Raw genomic sequence first — 21,795 nt, forward strand, 5'->3', positions numbered from 1 at the left:
CTAAATAAGAGTTAACATATTTACATAAACAATTTTATTTTCCATATAAATGGTGGAAGTGTTATATAGCAACTTACTTTCTACTAAACATTAATCTGTAGTTAGGGGTAAAAAATTTAAACTATAGCTGCAGTGTAAAAATATTTTAAAAAGAAAAATCAAATTTTATGGCTCCAACTGGTTTGTTAAATTTTACATGGCAAAAATTAGAAAATTTTGATAGAATTCATGACTAATTACTAAGTTGAACACAATTTTTAGTAAATTAAAGTCATATCTGAAGACAGTAGAAATCTAAAATGCTATATTAAAAGGTTCTATTTGTATTGCATAGGGGTGCAATTTATTGATAAATAGGATAAAGATATAACCTAATAATATCTCTTATAGAGACACAGGAATCATACTGAGTGAATTCGAATGATGGATCAAACACTGGCTGATAGTCCTAGGGCAATTTAGCTTTCTGAGTCTTGTTTTTCCTACATATAACATGATAATATAACTACTTAAAATTCTTTTATGGGCAGAATTAGGGAATTTATGTAAACTCCTTAGCACAGTAAATTATACACAGTGATTAATTAAATGACCTTACACACCACACACGTTTCTTAGGACACAGATGCATTTCACCTTGATTCATTCTAGTAAATAGTAGACTACTGAACAGTAGGAAACTTTCAGAGTATCTTATTTAAGAAAATTAAGATTCATACTTCAAAATCACATGCAATTTATTCCTATGAATATAAAAAAACAGAATCTTAAAATCCTATAAGATGTCTCCCTTCAAGCAAGAATTCTGTTTATGGAAGAAGAGAGAGAAATTGAGAGAGAGACTAATTACTGATGACATAATTTGAGCCCCTCAATCAGTAATATCTGAAGTCATCACTTCTTATACTTTTCAGTTACATGAGCCAATAAAGTCCATACCCTGTCTTTCTCCCCCTTTTTGCATTAAGATTGAACTGGTTTCTGAAATTACAACCAAAATTTATTATTAATATATTAATTATGAGTGAGAATACAGCAATCAGACATAAGGGAAGTTTTCTTCTACCACATCCACTAGAATTCTTTAGCAAGTGATGGATTTAGCATTTATACCTATGATTTTTATTGCAAATCTTATGCCCTTAGTCTCAATGCAATGCAGCTATAGAACATCTAAAAGTCTATAAAGATGTAAGTATCTTTTCCTATTCCCCACAATTTATATAAGAAGACAATTAAAAAATTCGTCCCCTCCCAGAAATATCTCTTCTATATTCATAGGAATAGGTATGCAATTCAAAACCTATTTCCTCAGTTATACAGAAAGACTACAGCCCTGTATATATACTTTAGATGTGTCTTCCATCCAAGCAATGGAAAGTGCTACTCAAAGCATAATTATAGACATAACTAAGATATTTCTGATTACATAATCTTGATATTTTGCTCAGAGACTCACCTACAAGATGTATTTATCTGTGGAAAAGGTAAATAAACACTCAAAACTAGAAATTTCTATTGTAGAAGGAGCTATATAATCTGGCACTAGAATTTCCAGGCAACCATCCAATTACTCACAAACAGGATATGGGTGGGGTTAGCTTGTCCACTAAGAACTGTCAGATCACAGGACATCCCCAGTTGTAAAACCTAAATAACAGAGGGTTTTATGTACTATACCAAGATTATAAAGATATACTGACTTTATAATCAGTATATCTTTGTAATCTAGAGACTCTGGAGGAAAGCTGCAGACATAAATTATCTTCCAAGAAAAAGTGTTTCAGAAGGTCAAAATGAACTAGCCAGTGAAGATCCATAGGGAGTTCCCGAAACTGTTCTGTGATTCCGAAGTTTTCTCTTAACTAAGAAAAGTTGTCAACTTTAGTCATCCTAGAGTGAGAGGGAGTCATAGTTTCTCTAAGTCACATGCTAAGTATTTAACTTCAATCTTCAGGTTGGCAAGGAGTAAAACAGCATCACCAAACTTTACAGCTCTACTACAATTTACAAATTACAAAGCATTTTAACCAGCACATTCTCAGAATACTACTGTGAACTGGTAGAATTGGTATCATCATCAGTTTTTAAGGAAAAGGCATTTGACACTATACAAAATCTATACAAATTCACACAGATAATTTGTATAAATCTATACAAATTCACACAGGTAAAGTAAGTATTAAAAACAGGTTTCTGGAGTTTTCTTCAAAATACCATGGTGTGCAGGTACTACAGGACTAAATATAAATCTTATTCCAGGTGCTTTGAATACATTAATACATTCAATAAGTATATTTAATTTTCACAAAACTTTGGGGTTGTTTATATGTACATACAATTCTAACACCTTTAATCATTCCATCTTTGGTAAACATTTGTATTTTAACTTTCAACATGCAGTGAGATGTTTAGTTTTACAAAAATATGCCCTTAAGTATCATCAAAACACAAGCTGCTACACAATTCTTCGTAGTTTTGTATGCTAAGAAATGTGGCTTATTTGGAATTGCTTTATAGATTAAAGAATTTCTCAATTACTGTGGGACATATACTTAATAAATTTTTATTATCTTCCTAACTTTTGTTTTCGATGAGGCTTGAGTTTCTTTGCTATAGTTTTGCCAATCTCACTCACTTTCCCCCCTTTGATAACTTGTATTTTTATTATTAAAGTAACACTGCATTATACTACTATATGTTTCAGATGTGCACTATTGAAATTCAACATGTGTGTATACACTACACTAAGTCCACTATTAAAAGTCCAATTCTATCCTTTACCATATTCCCTTTATTCTGACTTACCTACTCTCCTCTTCCCTTCCCGTCTGGTAGCCACTAATTGGCCTTACAATCTAAAGAGTTTTTTTTTTGGGGGGGCGGTTTATTTAGTTCATCTGTTTGTTTTTTTTATATATCACATATGAGTAAAATCATACAGTGCTTATCTTTCTCTGTCTGGTTTATTTTACTAAGAATAATACCCTCTCAGTTTATGCACAGTAACCCCATTCTTTTTAGAAACCTAACCTGACCTAATATCCTGGCTGGTAAGAGATAACTTAGTTATAATATTAAGTGTATTTTATGGTAATCAAAAACCTCCCCAAAAACAAAAGCCCAGGACCTGATGGATTTACAAATGAATTCTACCAAACATTCAGAGACGAATTAGTGCCTATCCTTCACAAACTCTTCCAAAAAATTGAGAAGGAAGGGACAATACCAAACACGTTCTATGAAGGCAACATTACACTAATACCAAAACCGAACAAGGACAACACAAAAAAGGAAAACTACAGGCCAATCTCCCTAATGAACACTGATGCAAAAATCCTCAATAAAATTTTAGCTATCAGAATCCAACAATGTATCCATAAGATAATTCACCACGACCAAGTAGGATTCATTCCAGGGACACAAGGATGGTTTAACATCCGAAAATCAATCAACGTTATCCAACACATCAACAAAAAGAAATATAAAAACCATATGATAATATCAATAGATGCTGAGAAAGCTTTCGACAAAGTGCAACACCCATTCATGATAAAAGCCCTTGAAATTCTTGGGATACAAGGAACATACCTCAACATCATAAAGGCCATCTATGACAAGCCAACAGCCAGTATAATTCTCAATGGTGAAAAGCTGAAAGCAATTCCATTAAGATCTGGAACAAGACAAGGATGCCCACTCTCACCACTGCTTTTCAATATAATACTGGAAGTCCTAGCCAGAGCAATAAGACAAGAGAAAGACATCCAAGGAATCCAAATAGGAAAAGAAGAAGTCAAACTATCACTATTTGCAGATGATATGATATTATACATAGAGAACCCCAAAAACTCCACAGAAAAACTAATTCAACTCATCAGTCAGTTCAGTAAAGTGGCAGGATACAAAATCAACACGCAAAAGTCAGTAGCCTTCCTATACACAAACAATAAATCTGAAGAAGAAGAAATAAAAAAAAAACATCCCTTTTGTTATTGAAACAAAAAAAATCAAATATTTGGGAATAAATCTAACAAAAGAGGTAAAGGACCTATACAAAGAAAACTATAAAACACTGTTAAAAGAAATAGAAGAAGACACAAAGAAATGGAAAGACATCCCCTGCTCATGGATTGGAAGAATAAACATTATTAAAATGGCCATCCTTCCAAAAGCAATCTACAGATTCAATGCTATTCCAATCAAAATTTCAATGTCATTCTTCAAAGAAATAGAACAATTATTGATGAAATTCATATGGAATCACAAAAAACCCCGAATAGCCAAAGCTCTCCTGAAAAAAAAAAGGGAATGGAGGCATCACACTCCCAGACTTCAAACTATACTACAAAGCCATAATCATCAAAACTGCATGGTATTGGAACAAGAACAGACATACAGACCAATGGAATCAAATAGAAAATCCAGAAATAAACCCACAGATTTATGGTCAACTAATCTTTGACAAAGGAGCAAAGAATATGCATTGGAGCAAAGAAAGTTTGTTCAATAAATGGTGCTGGGAAAACTGGGTCGCTACATGCAAAAGAATGAAGCTTGACCACTACCTCACACCATACACAAAAATCAACTCAAAATGGATTAAAGAACTAGACATAAGACCTGAAACCATAAAATATATAGAAGGAAATATAGGCGAAACACTACGTGATTTGCACATCAAAGACATCTTTACAGACACATCACCCAAAGCAGTGATAGTGAAGGCAAAGATAAACAGCTGGGACTACATCAAATTAAAGAGCTTCTGCACAGCAAAAGAGACAATAACAAAAACAAAAAAACCCCACCAACTGGGAGAACATTTTTGCACCCAACACTAATGATAAAGGACTGATCACAAAAATCTGCAAAGAGCTGATGAGACTCAACAACAACAAAGAAAATAATCCAGTCAAAAAATGGGCAGAAGAGCTAAAAAGAAACTTCTCTGAAGAGGAAATGCAAATGGCCAACAGGCATATGAAAAAATGTTCAACATCACTTGTCATCAGGGAAATGCAAATCAAAACTACCATGAGATACCATCTTACACCAGTGAGAATGGCACATATTAAAAAAACTAGCAACAACAAATGTTGGCGAGGGTGTGGAGAAAAAGGAACTCTTCTGCACTGTTGGTGGGAGTGCAAACTGGTCCAACCACTGTGGAGAGCTGTGTGGAGATTTCTGGACCTACTAAACATAGAGCTTCCATATGATCCAGCAATTCCACTCCTAGGTATTTACCCAAAAGACACAGAAACATCAATTCCAAAGAGCACCTGCACCCCTATGTTTATAGCAGCACTGTTTACAATAGCTAAGCTTTGGAAACAACCCAAATGCCCAAAAATAGATGACTGGATCAAGAAGATGTGGTACATATACACCATGGAATATTACTCAGCATTCAAAAAAGATAAACACATGCAATTTGCAGCAACATGGATGGCGCTGGAAGGGATCATGCTCAGCGAAATAAGCCAAAAAGAAAAAGAAAAATACCGGATGGTCTCACTCATAACAGGAATCTAGAAAACTTAAATAAGGGACCAGGAAAATGAATAACTTTAAGAAAGTGAAAATCAAAATCAACAAAAAACTATGAACCAGAGACACTTTTAGGGGGCGGGGGCGGGAGGGGAGGGATTGGGGTCAGAATGGGGGGGCTGCAATTGTATGGGGAATATAACAATAAAATTTATTATTTAAAAAAAAAGATGCATATGACTATATTTTATTCAAGCTTACAATAAAGTACAAATAAAAAATTTAAAAAAAATATTAAGTGTATTTTAGTATTATATTTTTGAGTATACATTCTTGAGTGTTAGCAAATTATAAAGAGTTCTGATTCTATGATAACAGTAGATTTCTTTAGGTTAATGAGTGGTTGACTCAATCTCAAAATTGTAAAAACCTTCCTATATTTCCTTTTCTTCTTAAATAAAAATATTGTGACATCCAAATTTGAATAATTCAAATTCATGTCTTTGTGGTCTTTGCAATCAAAATTAACAAAAGTTTACTGAATCACCAAGCATACATTGCTTCCTTTTTAGATACACTGTATTACCTTAAATAGTGGTAATACAGCTCCCAAAGTAACAGCTGCTGAATATTAACCTATCAAACATTTTCAAATTTTCTAAAAGGAAGTTTTTTCCCATTAAAAAAATGAAAAATTAATTGTACTTATCTTACAGAAAAAACTTGACAGAAGGTCAGTGGTGCTGGACCTAAGGTTCAATCTTATTTGATTGATAACCTATACTAAAATTATTATTATTAAATACAAAATGTTGATACATTGAGCTGAAGAAGGTTTAAAACAAAAATCAGTAAAATAATGTCATTTGGATTAAAATATTTTAAAGAGAAGGACTTACAGAATATATTACACAATGACACACGTCAAAAGAGAAATTCCCACCTTAAGAAAATGAGGTACATCTGAGCAGCATAAATGTTCTAACACTAGTTTAGCAAACCAGGAGCTGTCAAGTTCCAATAACCTATTATTCACACCTCTTTAATCACTGCCACTGAGTCGATTATAAATAGCCTCATACATTTTTAAATAAGGTCATTCTGAAATGAAACAAAGAAGGTAGTAAGTATTTTTGCGCATGAGGAATTCACATCCTAACACACAACAGAACTGTTTATTGTACAAATGTTCAATATTAAAAAAGCTAGCAAAACCTTTCATTAACTATGTCAAGTATGTACTCTGTTAATTCAGAGGAGCAACTAAATTGCGTTACCATTTAAACAAAGGAACTTAAAAAAAATCACTGTCCCCACTAAATTTCATTCATATTACTATCACCTTAAGTACTATTTATGGTATAATAAAAATAAAATGTAACAACTTACTAATTTACATGAAACCATGCTACACAAAGTCACTATGAAAAGACAAGTGTATAAGGAAAACTGGGGAAGAGGTAAATTAGACTGCAACTACTCAGTTCCTCAAGCATTAATCCTTATGCATTTATATTATATAGTGACACAACCTTTAGGGAGTAAACTTACGGTAATAAACCTTTGAAATATAAATACCCTGAGAACAGAAATGAAGTTGGAAAAGCATGTATACTATTAATGTTGACAATCACATGCGCCATCTCAATTTTTACTAAAAAATTTATTTCTTACACCTGTTTTTAAAACTATTAGCTTTTAAGTATTATTTCTTATTAAACAAAACGTTACCTCCTATAATGTTTTCTATCAACAAAAGATTTGTAAAAACTTTTACAAAAACTTTTTAGTTAATTGTAATTGGTCAGGTATCTTCTAAAAGGTAAGTACCAATAAAAACCAGCTGACCATAAAGAAAACCACAAAACTGGTTTCTGCCCACATTCCAAATGAAAAATTAGTTTCTGAAATTAATGCATTGCTGTCCATACCAAACTTTGCAAATTCTAGACTCCTATGACACAGTCATCAATATTTGATAGAATACTAGTATTAAAAAGTACATTTCTAGTATGTCTTTATATCTAAACTAAGTCTCTTGTTGTTATCCTATCACTAGATCTTTTTTTTTTTCCCATTCAGTCACTCTGTACCTTTTGATTAGAGAGCTTAATTCATTTACACTTAAAATAATTCTTGACAGTTAAGACAATACCCTTTGCCTTCCCTATACTTTTTGGAGTGTCTTACAGGGCTTTAAGTCAAAAAAGATACTGTGTCAAACATAACCTCTCCTTGGAAAACTGGCCTAAGGACTTTAAAGCATGCTGGCTAATGGGGAAAAAGAAAGAAAAGCAGAGAACCCTAGGCTATAGCAGCCAAATCACCAACAGAAAAAGAGACCAGTAGTTAAAAATCTATATCCACAGAGCACAGTAAAATTAGGTTCATCAAGATCAATATCTGTATCTAATGGAATCAGATCTGGTCACTTGAAGTCAAGTGGGTTGGAAATATTGTGATCTGGGTTGGTGCAATGATTAATTCAACTATTTATTTAAGCATTTATTGAGAATTTGCAATATGTTAGGCAATATGGTTAAGAAAACAGATCTGTACCTATCAGCAATGATTTAGTATATAAGTAGATGTATCTATCTCTACATAAGTAGGTCTGTAGACAAACATGAAAATAAGTAAGTTACATTATGGCAGGTGTAATATCTATGTGAGACCTATGAGCCAGTAAAAAACAAAGAAAAAGGGTAAGCTTTCTCAAGAATATACTCTGGGGCTGGGATTCTGGAAATGAGAAAAAGTTTTAGCAAGGAGGTAACAGCTATGTGTGTGTTTTTTTTTTTTTCCCGCTAAGCTGATTTTTAATGGACAAACCAATCAGAAAAAAGAGATGAAGCTCACCTCAGAAAAAAGGGAAGACAACTGCTCCCTCCTAGCAAAGTTATTCTTAAATTAATAGCAGAAGACTTTGTTTAGACTTGTTTAATGAGATTAGAAGCACCTGATGGTAGATACTGTGCCATTCTTATTCACTGAAGCTATATCATCATCTCCTAGCCAGTACCAGCACATTTTAAGTATGCAAATATTTGAATAAATGAATGACTTTCACTGTGGTCAAGGTGCAGGCATTCAAAATACATGAAATTTTATGATAGTTAATACACATTAGCACCACCCTTTATGACCCATTGAAAACATACAATTTTACTCACGGGTAAAGTATGAATGATTTGCAAATCACAAGAGAGACAGTGGTAGAGTCAACATCCAGCTAATTCACAAGTATCTACTAAATGTCTACTATGTGCCTGATACTACGATAAGACTCTGGCAGTAGCCTCAAAGCTGTATTCTAGCTATTCTTTTAGGCAATTTCCACACACCAGCCAGGATAATCTTTTTAAGACTAATCATTTTATTTCATTCCCCTGTTCAAAACCTTTTTCATAATTTATTGCTATATTGAAGATAAAAGTTTATCCTTAATTCGGTTTTCCGTAATCTGGCCTCTGCCTCCTCCAGCTTTTATCTCTTATTACTCAGAGCATTCATGCATGTTATATACCCCTCCCTACATATCCTTCAGATCTCAGCTTAAATCTCTACTTACATGTCCCTTCTTGCAAGACCTCTCAATAACTCATCTACACAATACTTATCATATAGCTTATAGTTATACTGTGTGATTATTTTTAAATATCTATTTTCCCCATTGCACGGGAAACTCTGTTAGGTCAGAGATTGTATCTGTTTTGCTTACAGAAAAATTACCAGTACTAAGAATACTTCATACATATTTTTGAATAAACGTAAAACCTATGAGACTACCAAAGCCAAATTATGAAAGTTATTGCTGCCACCAGTGAGACCTACAGAGCCCACCTAGTAACATAATGCCGCTCTAAAATACAGTTCTTAACCTTGCTGTAGTGCAGTCAAGTAACCAAGACAACTAACATCCTTGCCCACTATACCTACTACCCACCATAAAATGCAACAAAATAAACATTGAACACTACCAAAATTTTACCTTTTTAAAAATACCCAGTTACTATAAAATTTTTAAATTCTTAGGAATTGCATGTTAGATCCTTTTAAAATCACTGATTTAAAGGATCTAAAATACCTTATTTAAAAAATATTTTAAGAAAATATCAACTAACATTTAAAAATGTATTAATAAAAAGCATAAAATATAAAATCTGAATCTGAGTTCTCACTCTGAGTTTAGAATAACTATGACAAACAGGTTCATGTCATTTTTCCTTAGCATAAAACCTTTCAGTGACTTCCTACTGCCCTCATGATAAGAATGCCTCTTCTTAACATGGCCTGTTGAACCCCTTTGATATGGCTCCTGGTCTACAAAGTTTCTCTTAAGAAATCCACTGATAGTCATAGAAATTGTCTTTATGTGATGAGTCACTTTTCTCTTGATGTTCTTAAACATTTCTCTTAGACTATTTTTTTTTTCTAAGATTTATTATTTATGCATACAAGAGCTGGGGTACATGCCAGAGATGCGGGGTAGGGGGTGAGAGGACTCACTAGAGACAGAGTGGGAAACAGAACAGGCAGACTGACTTAAACACACTGCTGCGGGGAGCAGCAGGTGAGTCAGGAGAGGTCTGCTTCGCCATGTGGGTAGCTCCCTGGCTGGCTGGAGATTGAAATCATGCTGCAGAGGCTGCGAATTTGCTTCACAGTGTGGTGCTTAACCCCTTGCACCACCAGGGAGGCCCCTCTCTTAGACTTTTTAACAGTTTAATTATAATGTTGTACATGCAAACATCTTTTGTTCAATCTATTTTGTTCAATCCATTTTCGCAGATAATGGGAAAATTTATTATTTCACTAAGTAAGCGCTCTGTCATTCTCTTATCCTTCCATAACTCCTCATGCAATAATGACCCATAAACCTTAAAGGATTTCTTCACTTTTTTTCTATTATTTTTTCATAACAGATTGCACAATTTCAAATGATTTGTGTATGAGTTCAATGACTCTCTGTTTGACAAAACTGTTGCTGAAGCCCTGAATTGTATTTTTTAGCTCCAGCAGTGTATAATTCAGTTCCAGAATTTTTGTTTGGTTCTTTTATACTTTTTTATTTTCTTATTTTATTCTTAATTTATTTTTCTTATTAAATTGATTATCTATGTTCTTTTTGTACTTCACTAAGCTTCTTTGGGGCAGTTATCTGAATACTTTGTGAGGCAACCTGTGGATCTTCATTTCCATGTGGGTAAGTTATTGAGTTTGTGTTCATTTGATGGTGTCATATTTCCCTGATTTTTGTTGTTCCCTGTTTCTTTGCATGCATTGGTGTATGTGCATTTGAAAAGTAGTGAAAATTTTCCAGATTCCATAACTTGTCTTCTGTAAGGAAAGACCTTTGCCTGTCGTAAGGTTTAGGTGGTTAGTGTGAGTGCAACTTTAAGGGTATGTGGGAGAGCACTGTTGCACCACAAGTGTGTGGGTGCTAAGTACAAGAGCATATGCAGCTCCAGGATGGAAGGGTGTTTCTGATGGCGTGGCAGCTTGGGTCCATTACATTAACAATTGTGCGCTGACAACTGAGAGGGTCAGTAGTTGCTGTGGGGGCTGGAGAAATTCTCAACAGTGCCTCCAGTTCCAGCAGTAAGTTGTGCTGGCGTAGGCGGTGGCTGAGGTTCTAAGTATGTATGTGTTGCCGTGGGAGTAGCTGCCAGCATATGCATGCAGCAGAGGCCAGGCTTGACAGTGGAAGCTAGGGACAGCTATTGTTCTGCTGACAAGGTCATCCCCAACCAAACACTTGGCAGTGGCAGCCAGTGTGGTAGCAGGGCTCAGATGTGGCTGTGGGTAAGCATGGTGTGGATAGATACAAGCACTTGTGAAACAGCAACGGGTTGAATACTGGTATACACATAGCATGAAAACCAAGACTAGAGGTAGGAGTTGGGTTGGCCATGCTTGGCAAAAGAGGTTGATAGTAAGGTGGCAGGGATATTTCTTTTTGTATTATAGTAAAAAATAAAAATGAAAGCACTCAACACATTTAATTATACCAATTTTTGTTTAGCATTCCATAGCACAAGAGGAAAAAGTCAAGAGCCTATTTTATAAACTAAATAATATGAAATATTAAATTATAAGTAATCAAGAATATATTCAGTCAAATTAGTCTTTGTGACTATGTGTTAGTAGTAAACAGTACTCCGTATTTAAAATCTGGTGAATAAATATCACTTCTCAAAGGATATAAACTATAACAGAGGAAATCAAACATTTCAATACATTTTTATACCAGCAATAATAAAGCAGAAGTGAAAAGCAACAAGATAGTAGAATTTATAGCTTAGATGATTACAAATAATTCCAGCCTCAATTACTAATTAGGTATCTGATGTTCTGAAGTTGTCTTAAATTTTTAAGTGTCAAGTTGGGTAGCATTGAAATTTATTATTATTATTATTCACAAAGGAAGAAAAATTAACATTTCTTGTTAAAAATTTATAAATGGTTATGAAACCAAACAACCAATTAACATTTCTTAATTGTTAAAAAGCTCAGTAAGACAGGATGTTATTTTTTAATTAAAAATATTTTTAAATACAGAAGGATCTTTCAATAAAGAAAATTTAGATAGTGGTAAGCAAAAAAGATTTGAAAAGAGATGTGATCCCATCACCTATATAACCACTTTGTTCCTTATTCCTATGACCAGAAAGACCTTTTTTAAACTTATAATGGTATTTTTATCAGTACTAGCACTAGTAACAGCAGTAAGAACAGCTAGGACTCTTACCATCTTCTTGTTTAATTTATAAAATTCACAGTTGGCTAAATACTCTTACTTCTCAGAAATTAAGTTTCATATATGCATACCATCCAGTGGTTCTTACAATTTTTTTTTGATAGACAAGAGTTTTGAGCATTAAGTGAGCAAGGAAAACTATATATATTTTTAAGAAATCACATTCTCTTTTGAACAGCTAATTATATTATTAACATGGAGATTGTATTCAAAGAGGACACTTCTAGGCATTGCTTTTTACCATCAGCAATGCCTATCAGGTCAAAGTTCTTTTATCAAAGCTTACACTTTATATAAAGTATGAATAATGCTCTTATCATTTGTTGAGATGTTTCTGCTTATTTAATATGACAAAACATCTAGTTGAAATTGCTGCTAATTATAATGAAGTGAGGACTGAATTCCACTTTGTTGAGGTATCTTTAAAGGTGGGGGGTGGCAGTTTTGACAGGTTAAACTTTGGTATAAATATTATGAAGTATGTGATACAACTGCCACACTTAACAAGGCATATCATGATCAAATCTATAATGATTTATTATAGGTAAGGATGTGAAAACATTAATTCACAACTTGTAAAATGGCTAAGTCATGGATAGAAATGTGGAATTAGGATGCCACCATAGATATAAAAGAAAATATTTCATAACTAAAATTAGAACTAAGTATAACCAGTGTCATTTAACAACCCTTCTTGCTAATTTTCAAACTTGTCTTAAAATAATTATGATTTTTATGGGCCCTCGTAGAATAGTGAACTATATTTTGTTATGTCCCAATTAACCATTTAAAAACAACAAAATTAAGGTAAAGAGAAAATAATAATCTAATACCTGAAAATAAACATATTCATAATCCACTGTATAAATATAAGCTAAATTTTAGTAAGCATTACAATTTAAATATTTTTCTCTAAGTTATCACCTTTTCAGTAGTTGTTATTATTTGAGAAGAAAGGAAAAACAAGTAACATTTGCTGAACTAAAGCTAACATGCTGGGTTGTTTTCAAATATCGGGTCATTTAATTCTGGAAGTGACAAAAAACTCACTAGCCCACATAACATATGAAGGCGCAGAGACATTAAACAATTTGAAAATACCATATCTAGGATATTATTTCAGGCTGAAATAATAATGGGGAGATTCAGTATGAACACAGTGAAAGGTAAGGTCTACAGATTAGAGGTATTTGCAACCTACCTGAGGTATTTTACTTGCAACCTACCTGACACCAGGTAAGAACAGGACATAATAAATATATAAAAAGATTAATGTGCTAGAAAACTATACAAAGCATGAAGCAATTAATATGTGAAAACACATAGCTGTGGACTTAAAACGTGATTAAATGTGTTATTTTTTTCCACAAAGGTAAAAAATTCTCTCAAGTTGGAGCTGTGCATTTTGCTTTTAAAAGGAGTTTGAATTAATAAGAATTCTGAAAAACTTCAAGGTCACATTAGTAACTTTCTCAGCAAATTAATACTTGCATAGATAAGTGCTGTATATAGTTTGAAAAAATATATGAAAGCATAAACACTGAAGCCTGCATTTACAATTAACAAATAAGTAATCGTTATTCTTTCTGAAACAAGATAATCATTATAATGAAATAGTCTTAAAGAAAAAGTAAAAAATAAAAAGATGTGGAAAGTAATTAGAGAAACTACAATTATATTAAGATACACTTTTCAAATATAACTGTAATCATAAGATACATTTGTTAAACACATTGCCCCTACTCTTAAAAGAATGAGCTACCTTTAAATGTCCAAAAGGATAACATACCAAATATTTTATAACTTAAATAGAAATTTAATATAATAAATGTAGCCCAGTTTGTTCACCTTCAACACATATACATGGTTTATTCCTTAAAGTCTGTGAATATTCAGCAGCAATTTCCTTTCATATGTCCTCTATTTTAAAAGGTACTTTTATTATTTCACAAAATGTAATTTATGCAAAAACATGACAGTTTTAGCCTATCAATCTGTTTTATTTAAAGCAAATACTTAAGAGATGACTGGAAGTTCTAGCTGTTTCTTTGAAACATTTAAGCAAATTTTATAGAAGCAAAGGTGAATATGTAATTTAAATGATACATTAGTAAAAAATCTTTAATACCCACATCACTGGCTATATTTTTAAGGAAGCAATATAGGCAAAATTCTATAGAATAGTATTTCTACTATTTTGTCAGATATAGCAGATTCCTAGTCTGAAGTTAAGACTCTTAAATGACTTTTAAAATGATTTTTAAAAATTGAGATGACACTAGTTTACGCCACGTAATGTTTAGGGAAAAGACTCACATCTGATATGTATGTCACCACAACACAGTCCTTTACCATAGACCATTAGGCCCTCTCCCCATTTTGTCTCCCACTCCTAATCCCTCTTCCCTTCTAGTAGCCCCAATTCTGCAGTCATATTTCTAGGGTTAGTTTGGTTTAGTATAAACACCATTTTAAAAAACAAATTAATCTCAGAAATGATGGTTTTAAATACAATAAATAGACATGGAAGAGCCTAATTTTACACAACTGTTTTCTAAACAAAGGAACAGTTTCAGTATTGAAATAGCAAAGATATTATTTCCAACTACATGAAAAAAGGTCATCATTTGTCTCTATGTAACCAGGTAACAAACAGCCACAAAATTATCCTTAATACAGGTAATTCAAATATTACTAACTTTAAATACTTTGGGGAATGAAGTAAAGTTACTCTGTTAAATTTAGTGAGTCTTTAAAAGTATGGTCTCTGAAACAACAGCATCAGCACCACTTGGAACTTATTAGAAATTTCATGGAAATTCTGAGGTTCTATTCCAGACCTACTAAGTCAGAAACAATGGGAATGGTTTCCACGAATTTTTGTCTTAACCAGCCCTCAGGTGATTCTGATACAACTAAAGTGGTTTCAAAATTTGTCATACTTGAAATAAAGCTGTATTTTCATGTATTTCAAATTTCATATATTTTTATTGATAGGTATTCTTATACCAATCGAATCGTTAAGGTACTGCTTAGGAGAAATCGATTCTCCAAATACATAAAACCTATTTTTATCAATAATGTAGTCAAATCATATGGAAAAACAATTATGATTCAGCTTACTATCTTGGTGAATGACAGATTAGAAAATTTTAAGAAAAGACAAAAATGCTTTAACAATTATGTAATAAATATTGTGAACTGAGAAATCATAAGTATACAACATCTACTGAGCTGATAACATGTATGAAAAGCAACATAAAGAAAGCACAATATAAAGACAGAAGAAAGTAATATCTGTTACTTACTGACACAAGAAAGAAAGTCATCCATCTAAAAACACATCTATCTTACTCCAGTTTGAAACAATTCCAGAACAAAACAGGTTTTTTCATAGTGTACTGTTTGGCATTAATAGCACTTGCATCTTTATGATCTTTTATTTTTTTTCTATTTGTTTTTCTGAGGTACAACACAGGTTTCCAGTATACAGTTTTCACTTCAGCAAAACCCACCGCCAAATGGTTATGGTCTTTTATTATTTAACATCTCTTTTATTTGAATGTAAACAAATCTTTTAGTTTCTTCTCATAAAATATACAGTCAAAGTATTAGGATCTTTTAAATTTTCTTTCTAATTTTTTTCATGTTTTTCTATTTTGCCTTCCTGATTAACAGCTTTTGTGATAAATCATAAAGTCATTTTCACCCATATTTTCTTTGTTAAGAATCTCATTTATTTATACTATCATTATTCCCTCATTTACTCTTCCTTTCTCTATATGTTTTTGAATAAAGAACTGCCTAGGTCTCTTTAACTATCAAGCCAACAAAACATACCTATTTTCTTTAGATACCTAACAAATAAAATTCTCAAAAGGGGCCACCAAGAACCACAGGAACCTTCCAACAGTTAATACCCAGGGAAGTTCTTCTGGCTCTGCCTTTAGGAAATAATAGATTTGTATATTAAATGGCAATATACTATAATGACATAACATATAACCAATAATTGTTAGGAAAAAAAGTTTGCTATCCCGATTTGTATCACAAAACATTTTGCATTACTTTTAAACTTACTAAAAAGTATACTTTTAATAACTTTATTGGACTGTGGTCTGAATTTAACAAGTGTTCTTACAAGAGCAACAGAAGATGGGCAATTATGTAAAAGAATCACTTACTTAAAAATAAACATTATTCTTTCTGAGACAATGCTAAAACTCTAGGGTAAGAATTTTGAAAATAATTCTTTAGTTTCTGCCAAATCACTTCAGCTGTCCCAAAGCTGAATATTAGAAATCCCATATTAGAAATCACTCACACACACACACACACACACACACACACAGCACACACGAACCTAATTAGAGGCAAGAATGTTAAATAGTGTTATATAAGATTAAATTATGTAACATTTTGAAAAAATATTCAGAGCATACTAAAACAACAATAACTGAAAATTTATAAAGGTTACTTAGTGAGTATCAGGCTATGTACTTAGTACTTTGCTGTCTTTCTAATCTTCATTCTGCAAATTCTGCAAACTCAGTATTACCACTATAAAATAAAAAAAAAAAAAACAACCAAATCATACTCTAAAATCAAACTTTTCATTTCTATTTGCCTAAGCTTACATAGATAGGAAAGTGGTAAAACTGATATCTGGACTCAAGTTGACTAATTCTACAGCCTATTCTTTTTCTCTGTATATTGCCACCTTTTGATTATATTTATTACATTTATTAAGAACACATGAACTATTTAATAATCACATTTACTTAGTAAGACCCCCTTGCCAACAAAGTATGTATTAAGGAAAATTGCACAATGTTTTTTCCAAGTTTGGACTTAAATCCAGTCTTTCTTGTTCTAAATTTTGATCTTATATCTGCTGAGAAAGATGAAATGAAATGGCGGCTCTGACAATTCCCATGTGAAGTGTTTCAATATTAAGGAAAGTTGAATCCCCAAGAGACTTAAAATTGAGCATTTTATCTTTCTGTCATTATAAACCAAGGTCCTTTGAAAATAATCAGAAGAAATAATAATGAAGTTCAAATAAAAGACACAAAGCAATTATTTCAAAATTGTATGAGAATTTGGTAATCATCTAATAGTGTAATATTTGACAGATTAGAAAGAGAAGCAAGTGACAACCATCATGTTTCCCACGTGATTATGTGATTAGTCAAACTCTCAGTTCAGAATTATGTCTTATTCAGTTAGGCTTCCTCGTTACACTAAACTCATCAATTCAAGAATACCCTCTCCTTCCACTCACACAGTTCCTTCTTTATCCTGTATTCTTTTCCTAGAATCACTATTTTTTTAGTTACTCAGAATAATACTTTGGAGCAATCTTGGATAAATATTTATGTTATATCCTCTTCATCCAACATTTAATTTCTAGTTACAGTAGGGAAGGTAAATTCCTACTGCTCAATTTTATACTTTATTTTCCATTCTTACTATCACCACACTTGGATGGCAACCTCCGACTGGAAGAGAGTAAGTTATTGATAATGATCAATTAGCAATATGGTCTATTATTAGTCACTTAAAAAGATAATAATGGAGATTATATAGAACATGGAAAAATGGATGTCATAATTAAACAATGAAATTATGTTCATTACATATGACTATTATTATTTAAAACAGTTATATATGTAGTCAAGACAGAAAATATGGAAATTAGAAAAGTTTTTTGAGCTTTATGGTAGTTATTAAAAATTATTCTGAAAAACAATAATCTTAACTACATTGGTAGGCCAACTTAGTATTCATTGTATGCGTTTTGAAGCTGGTAGTTGCTTATAAACATAAAATAAGGATACTGAAGTTCTATATACTATCTTTGTAACATTTCTATAAATCTAAATTACTTTAAAACGAGAAGTTTTAAAAAGTAAAAAACATTTACTCTTGTACTTAGTGATCAATATTTTAACTGACAAAAATGTTTTGAAAATATATCCCCATTATAGCATTCTCAAATGACCATATTTTAATTTCAACTAATCTTATTTTTTCAGTATTCTACATTAATAAAATTCAGTAAGTAAATGGTAAAGACCAAGGAATAGTTCAAAGAAGCAAGTTCTACATATCAGTACATAATCATATTCCTAAAACCTTTAGTTCATTGCACTGGTATACAGAAATATTTGAGGTTATTAAATGTTGTAAGGGCTCTTAAGATCCCTCAATTATTTTTTAATTCTCCTTGTTGACATTTCATTCATTCAGCAAATATTGAGTATATAACATGAGTTCGGTACTATTCTATGTGTTGAAGACAGAGCATGAACAAACATTTATATTCCAGTGGGAAAGGCAGAAAAATACCAGGAAAAATAGTGCTTATGGGAAAAGAAACATAAAGGAAGAAGGAAAATTGGAATAGACTGGGGGAAACTTGCAATTTTTAGATTGAGTGGCTAAAGACTCAATAAATTGACATTTGAGTAAAAATCCCAAATCAATGAGGTAAAGAATCATGCAGATAAAAAAAGTCACAGAACAGAGAGAGAAAAAAAGAGAGAACAGTCAATGCAAAATATCTGAAGCAAGAACTTGCCTGAACCTCCTAAGAACAGTTGAGAAGTCAGTCTGATTAGGGCAGAGCGTGTGAGGGGAGAAAAGCAGCTTAGGTTAAGGAACAGACAGACGACAGACGATAGAGCCTGGCATCAATTCCTCGGAGTATGGCTTTTATTCTAATTGAGATAAGAAAATAGAGGATTGTCATCTAAAGAGTGACATATTTGACATGTTATAGTCTAAGTACTCTATCTTTTATATAAGGATGGCCTAAAGTAAATCAAGGACAGAAACAGGAAGACAAATTATAGGAGGTGTTTATGCTAATATTGGCAAGATGTAAAGGTGACTTGGATCAGAGAGTAGCAGTAGAAATAATGATCAAAGGTTGATCAATGATCAACCTTTAAATTTCTGGATATATTTAAAAGTATACACAAGAGAATGTGGTGACAGAACAGTGGCAAATTATCAAAAGTAGAATGAATAAAACCTAGGAATCAAGGTTGACATCAAAGCCAATTCAAAGTTGATATTTATTGAGAAGGGGAAAACTCAGGAGGAATTTTTCTTTGTAGGAAGATAAGGAGGTTTATCTAGTCCAAGAGGTCAGGTTACCATATTACATTCAGAGAACACTAACTGTATATTTTCTTTTGTCTTTAAGTACTGTTATCTTCAAAAGATTGCACTTTTATATTAAATAAGATCATGTTTTAATATTTATCAATTGTTCATAATTATGGTTGCCTATATTATACATTTATGAAAAATAAAATCTACTTTTATATTCATCCAGTTCTATGAAATTAGTAACATGGGGCCACATTTTGTCCACTCACTTCCAACTCCAGAATTAACAAAGTTGAACTTACAGGAAACAGATTAGCTTACCTAATCAACTTTGCTAGTTCTAGTAAAATGTACCCAACTTTAAAAATATCTATCTAAAAGCACTATACCCTCTTGTATAAAAACACATGTATTTCAGAGGGCTGAAAACTAATCTACTCTTAACAAGGGTTGGCAAAAAAAAAAACCCCAAGGACCAGATAGTTTTGAGAGCCACAAAGGATCTCTGGTGCATATTCTTTTTTACAATCCTCACCTCTTACAATCCTCTTTCTAAATATAATTTTAAAATGCAAAAAAAAAGGGCCTCCCCAGTGGTGCAGCAGGTTGAGCACAGCCGCTGTGAAGCTGTCCACAGCCTCTGCAGCACGGGTTCAGTTCCTCGCCGGCCACAGAGATACCCAAGGAGAAATCCACAAGATATAGGGCATGGATTATTTTCTGGATTTTCAGATTATCTGGAAGAGTAATTTTATTTTGTCATTATGAAGTAATTAATTAGATTTTGCTTGTTGTCATGTGGTAAGCATGAAGTGATTGTACTTTTTAAGTTCACGGAGTCTTTACCTAGAATTTATGGATTGGTTTCAAGGAATTTGGACCTCTGAAATTAGGGGCAAAAGTTTAGATGCCTATCTTTCAGTAGAGGAAAAATCTATCACCTTTGTATCAAAACCTTGAAAGGTCTGACTATCTAAAAGAATTTAGTAAAACAGCTTTTGCTCACTTGACTTAAACCATCTTTAACTTCTTTGTGTATTTTTTTTAATGTAGGGGGATTAAAACCCATTAAATGTTACAATTATTTCCCTTTCTCTCACTGTTTACTGGCATAATAATATGAGATAATCCTTAAAAGTGTATCAGTTGAATTGATTATGCAGCCAAAGAGAATGACTATTTTATAAATAATTTGGCTTTCAATAAAAGGACAATTAAAATGCTTTTTTGATATAGATTTTGCTGGGTGTGCTATTTCAAGTATACATTTCTTTCTGTTTTGGAACTAATAAATATCTCCTTTCTACAAAATATAAAGCATTTTAAATAAATGTCCAACTTTAGCAATGAAATATGTAACACCTGGATTATGTTACATATTATATACAACTATTTACTTATACAAGAGCTGGGATACAGGCCAGAGGTGTGGGAGAGTTAGAGGATTCACCAGTGACAGAGTGGGGAACAGAACAGAACAGGCAGATTGACCAAAATACACTGCCGAGGGGAGCAGCTGGCAGGGCAGGAAAGGTCTGCCGCGCCATGTGGGAATCAAACTCATGCTGCAGAGTCTGTGGACAGCTTCACAGCATGTTGCTCAACCCGCTGCGCTACAGGGGAGGCCCCACTATAATAATTTCTATTACCAAACTGCTTTTGTATGTTCTGAGCTTTTCTCAACTATAGAAAAAGGAAAAGGCAGAAATACTTTTTATCATCACCTTAGGATAGAACATTATTAAAACTGATATATATTTATATGTTATACTTCTGAAGTAATGGCTTATGAAAATGTCAATTACAGACAAAAAACTGGAAAAAAAAACTTCATGAAATAAAGAAGAGCATTTAATTTTAAATAATGAATTACCTGGTAAGTGACAGAGCCGAACTAAGTAAATCATATCTAATTGATATAAACTGGGTAGACTTGATTCCACAATGCATAGGGATTTGTCTTACTTAATGCTATAGTTACTATTCCCTTTTCTATAAAATTTTTCAAGGGTATACCCAATCCCAGACAACACTGAAAAGTAGGCAAAGTTCCTTGTTTATAGTTGGACATTCTATCCCTTTAAAATCAGGTGCTTTCATCCTGTTTGCTGACTTCCAGAGATCTCCCTATGGCAATCTGCCAAGCTTTGTGCTCAAGTTATTCTTATCCTTCTTTTCCTTCCCCTTGGCAACTTTTTAAAAGTTGTAATAAACAAATGTAATTTGTTTATTTATATATATTTTACATCATTGTTCATTTTTGTACAATGTTTGCTTTCTCCTCTCAGGTGTAGTCCCATAGAATTCCCAACACCAATTCACCTCCTGTGTACCATCACCATAGTCCCTTGTGCTCTTCCCTCCCGTCCCCCTTCCTTGCAGAATGTCTCTGATTTATAGCTACCTTTTAATTTTTGTTTTGT

The 21,795-nt window shown here is 32.7% G+C and overlaps 1 protein-coding gene across 7 annotated transcripts in view; it reads right to left on the reverse strand.

The window, feature by feature from the left end:
• ZEB1 (zinc finger E-box binding homeobox 1) overlaps positions 1 to 21,795 on the reverse strand; it is a 144,878-nt gene that overhangs the window by 59,223 nt on the left and 63,860 nt on the right. Inside the window, exon 1 of one of the 7 annotated variants that reach the window (XM_054695038.1) lies at positions 6,437 to 6,594. The exons of the other annotated variants lie outside the window; for them this stretch is intronic. The gene's annotated coding sequence lies outside the window, so the exon portion shown is untranslated. Of the gene's footprint in view, positions 1 to 6,436; positions 6,595 to 21,795 lie in introns of those variants that run through there. 7 annotated transcript variants of the gene reach the window in all.

The sequence above is a fragment of the Talpa occidentalis genome, unplaced genomic scaffold, assembly GCF_014898055.3.
Source record: "Talpa occidentalis isolate TD23 unplaced genomic scaffold, MPIMG_talOcc4v2.1 talOcc4.14, whole genome shotgun sequence".
NCBI classification, from domain to species: domain Eukaryota; kingdom Metazoa; phylum Chordata; class Mammalia; order Eulipotyphla; family Talpidae; genus Talpa; species Talpa occidentalis.